Source organism: Eptatretus burgeri, chromosome 3, assembly GCF_056783735.1.
Source record: "Eptatretus burgeri isolate ZD-2024b chromosome 3, Ebu_testis_v1, whole genome shotgun sequence".
In the NCBI taxonomy this organism is placed as follows: Eukaryota; Metazoa; Chordata; class Myxini; order Myxiniformes; family Myxinidae; genus Eptatretus; species Eptatretus burgeri.
Genome location: NC_140963.1, coordinates 133,735,763 through 133,741,186, shown reverse-complemented (window position 1 = coordinate 133,741,186; position 5,424 = coordinate 133,735,763).

The following is a 5,424-nucleotide window of genomic DNA, read 5'->3' as shown; positions in this document are numbered from 1 at the left end:
ATTGGCTGTGGCGGCCGTGTCATGCTCGCCCTTCACTCATTGGCTGGAGGAAATGGTCCATGCCCTTCCTTGGAACGGAGCTTCGATCTGAGGTGCTGTAGGCTCCGCCCACGCCTTCAGCCGAAAACACGTGGGCAATGGCGACCGGTCGAGTGCGGGACGGTGGCGTTGTTGTCGTGGATGTGGTAGTAGTTGTTGTTGTTGATGAGGAAAAAACTTGCTAAAAATAACTCGTCGCGCACACATGTAATTCCCATTAGACAGAAGGAAGGATTTTAACTATTAACACAAACTTATCAAAATAACTGAACGACGGGGACTCTGGCTGCTTGTGTGCACAAGGTTTCCAAATCTGTAACAATAGGTCTTACAAGAAATGAATGTAAGGAATTGTGTATATAAAAGGCAGTGAGTACATGGGTCTGATAAGCATTCGGCAAAAGAACTCAAACTGCAATACATGTCCACTGGGTGAAAGAGAATGACATAATCATGGCAAAAGTTGCAGTGCCATTGACCAGGCCACCCTGCAGCACAGAAAGACATTCCCCCCATCAACACCCAGACAAAAGGGATACACAATTGACAGCCAATTCGACTTTAGCAAAAAAAAAATTAAATTTATCAAGCACCAGCAACAATTATCCGAAACAATTGAGAGTACATGAATATAATTATTGTTTTCTTCCACAATGCAATTTTTTTCACGAAATAAATTATCTCTGAATAGCTTAGTTTTAGTGACACTTTTTATCACCACCTGACATTGTCTTCACTTCACTGTATTTCTCCTGATATAATCCCTATATGTCACTGCAGTGAATCTCAGAGTGCTAACCAAGATGGCGCCATGGTGGCTACACTTTTCACAGGATACGATCATTCTATCTATTTTCAGTTCAGTGGGCCCAAGACATATTCAGAAGTGTTATACAGTATTCATAATCGCCATGCCTTCCCTATAAATTTTCTCTTCAGTGTGAAAAAGACCAAAAGTGACTGATAAAAGCATCATCAAATGTCGATGGGTTGCAGCCCATCGGTGTCACAAGCGTTCTGAGGCACACAGTTTGTGTCGGCCCCAGGCTTCAATATTCTGGCCAATAGGATAATTCCTTCATGGCCCAGTGTAATTGGAATCTATCCAAACTATATAAACATGATGTACTATATACTGTGTGCACATAAGCAATAGCCATATTTGGGCTTTATTACATAACCTGAGTTGTTTTTTTTCTGAGGCATCAAGCAATCAAGCCAGCATTCTGTGCCTATACACTGCCCGCATTATTTTTGTTTTAATTTTATTTCGGGAGCAATTGAGGCTGTGCTTAAACACCATCTGTTTGTGCATTTTGCATTAATGCCTGATGCACATCAAATAGATCCCACCTAACGTTTTGATCCGGTCCCTGTAAAATTCTTCAGGAGGAGGCACACCTATTTTGAAAATTTTGCATCCATCAGACTAACAGTTGCTGAGAAAAAAAATTCATAATGATCGGATAAGTGTTGTACTTGTCGAATTATGATGTCATAACAAAGACACTGATGATATCATGATTAACAAATCTTGTTCCCCATAGGAAGTAGTTTACAATGAGCTCGGTCTCAATTTTTTCCATGTGAGTGGTTTCGGAGATATAGAGGTGTGAAGTTTTTCCAATATGGCACCTGTACCACGTGACCTATGATGTCATAATTATCATTAGCATATTGTATAGGAGGAGGCACTCCGATGGTGAAAATTTTGTGCCAATCAATCCAAGAATTGCAGGGAAATAAAATTCATACTGATCAAATCAAGCATTGTACTTCTCGAATAATGATGTCATAATTAAGGTACCGATGACATCATCAATAACAGATCTTATTCCCCATTGGGAGTACTTGACAATGAGCCATGTTTCAATTTTTCCCATTCAGCGGTTTGGGAGATATAGAGGTGTAACGTTTTTCCAAGATGGCATCCGTAACACGTAACCTATGACATCATACTGAAGAATAAAAAATTCTACAGGAGGAGGAACTCCTGTGGTAAAATTTCGTGTCAATCACATCATTGCCGAGAAATCAGATCGTGTCGTTGCCGAGAAAATGAATTTAAAAAATACAGACACGCATGCACGCACGTACGCCACGTGCAAGCACGTATGCCACATGTATGCACATTTGTAACCGAATGCCTAACCCTGCTTTTAGCGTCGGGAGCGCAAAGTAAAAAGCCTTTGATAGTGTCCCACATTCATGGATTATGATAAAATGCATGCAAGTATACAAAATTGACCCCCAAATAGTCACACTGATTGAGAAAGCAATGACACACTGGAACACAACGCTGATACTACCTCACGTGAATGGAAAGACTCAAATCCCAGGAGTAAAGATACGACATGGTATCTTACAATGTGACAGCTTTTACCCCCCTACTGTTTTGTCTGGCTCTGGACCCACTGAGTCACCTCATCAATAAACAAGGACACGGATACAATCTGATATGCTTCAGAAAAATGACTAGAAACAAGAAAGGTGACACACCCACTGTACATAGATGACCTAAAACTCTTCGCACCAAATGATAAGAAATTGGAAGATCAACTGAAACCAGTAAAGCAGCACTCAGAGGACATCCGAATGGAGTTTGGTCTTGACAAATGTGTGAAATGCACATTTGCAGAAGGAAAAACAAAAAGAACAGACATCTCATTCAATCAAAGTACAACAATACAGGAACTAGAAAATGAAGCATCCTCCAAATACTTCGGAACAGAAGAAGGCCCACAGGTAAAACACAAAAAAAAGATGAGTAAAATAATTAGCAAAGAGAACCTACACAAAATATGACATTCTGAAGTCATCCCTCTCCCCAAGAAACAAAATCAAAGCTATTAACCAACTTGCAGTGCTGTGTATTCCAATATAGCTGTGCGGTATTCCAATATAGCTGTGAAATTCCAAACTGGCCACAATTGGAAATCAACAATCTCGACACCAAAACAAGGAAACTTCTTTCATTTCACAAGATATTCTACAAAAACCAATGCGTACCGAGGTTGTACTCACCGAGAGGAGGGAGGCGGCGGTTTGATGGAGCTGTGCACAGAACATCATGTGTCGGCCTCGCGGAATTTGTGAAAAGCTCAACAGACTATCGGATGAGATTTGTATCCGAGCAAGAAAACAACAAACCACAAAAGGGATCCTTAATCAATTTTGCAACAAACTTCCAAAAACAAGTGCAAAGATAGACACTACACAGTGTAGAAGTGGACTTCCTTTTCTCGTAGTTTTATAATCAATCTGCTTGAATGTGGCCATTAATAAGAATTGAAATCTCAGTTAATTACACCTGTTTCCAATTACTACACTTGTTTTTCTTATTCCTAAATGTTTATTCATCTTGATGTAACTCAATTTATTTAATTAACATTAATCTGTCCAGAATTGCTTTATTCGTAGTTGGGCCCTTGCTTGCCTTTTGGTGCCTTTGTTGTCTCTAACCAAGGCGATCAGAACTTTCTGATTTGTCTCTCCTGTGTGCATATTACTTGAAACCGGCCCAGACAAGGTTCGATGTGGGTCATTATGACCGGACTCCCCTCCTAGTCTCGTTTTCTGCTCTTCTCCTCCACCCCCTAAAACTCTCCCCACATTCCCTTGCGTATTATATATTGACGATTCCTATGAGCCCCGATTAGTGGAGCCCATTGTATGTATTACATCTATGCTCCTTCGTTCCGTAATTACGTGAATAAAAATTCTCTGTTTGAATTGTACTTTGCCTTGAGTGAATATTGGGTTTCAAGAGTTCCACAACAATTTGGTGCCGTGACTCAGATGTGCTGATCCCTGGGGGCACAACCAATAGTCCGGAATGACGGCGAACACCTGGTGGCCACAAACTAAAGGTAAGCAGAGAGTATTCGCCCTCATCCCTGGTCAGAGGTTTGCCTTTCAAAACAGGTAGCATAATTGAACAATAAGGAAAGTACACAAAGAAGAATCTTCATTGATAAGCCTAAGAAAACTTAGCAGTTGGAGACCGTTTAACACTACAGGGTTCGCCCTGGCATTCGTGTGTTGTAAATAGAGATCAAGGATCTCTAACGGAGAGTTGAAGTCACTGCCGTGCAAAGAGAAGGTTGAAGTCCCTGCTCACTAAAAGGGGGGGTGGGTTCAGCCCCAACCCCTCCCCCCCCCCACTTCCAGGAGAGGATTGAAGCCCCTGCTCCACAAGAGAGAGTTGAGGTCCCTGCTCATTTCGGAAGAGGAACGTTACTCAAGTTGGTGATTGTGTACTTGGGATGTGGTTTGAGTTGGTGATTGTATATTGTTGTTTCGTTATTGTGCTGGCCAGCAGTTTTTTTGTCATGACATTGTTGGAGTGAAAAACAACAGGAAAACGTAACAGAAACAAACAGCCCCAATGATTGCAAATAAAAAAGGAAAACTACAAAAAGAAATAGCACATACAATCTGACAAATGGAAGAATGGCAAAAGAGCAGGAAGATTTAAAAAAAATAAATTGAGAGGATAGAGAAGGACAAAGAAGGCTCATTGGAATGGCAAAGAAGAGGTCAAATCAATTGAGATGGAGAACGAGTCATCATGAATACCCAAGACTGAGGACATTTCACTGATGCCTTTAAAAAAAATGGTGGGATCGAGCCAATCGGACAAATGCAGGTTTTGTGGTGTAGAAACAGAATGTACCAGTCACATCCTTTTGGGATGTAAAAAAAAAAATTAAAAAATGTCAGAACAGCTGTACACAGAAAGACATGACAGCATCTGTGGAGTAATCCACGAGCACATCTGTAAACATTTCAACATCCTGTTGTAAAATGACCAAATACCGAGAACGATCATGGAAACACAAACCAAATCCGATCCTTGAAAATGAACATATGGTGCTCACGCATGACAAGATGATGCTATCACTTGTGGACATTGCAAACAAAGCTTTGTGTCCAAACATGGTGCTCAAACACAAAAAGGAAAAGTCAGCATTGTTGATCGAGGTTTCAATTCCCAATGACTTTGGACAAAATACCACAGAAATCTATAAAATGACGAAATACCAGGATCTGAAAAATGCGTTCAATAGGACTTGGAAATTGAAGAAAGTTGAAATTGTACCAGTGATAGTTGGAGCTTCAGGAATGATAAAGAAAACTCTGACTGAGTGTTCAAAAATCATTATGGGGAATATCACTACAAACGAGTTACAAGTGGAGACTGTTAAAGGTTCAGTGAAGATTTGGAAAAGAACCCTTGGAATGAGGAGATGAGAACAAAACTTCACATTTTGGTTTGTGAATCATGATCCTTCACCAAAAAGTAGGAGGTGGAGATTTTGAGTTCTGGGAAAACTTTCTCCCACCTCATGAAACCCAAATGGAGATAACAACCAACAGGAGAAG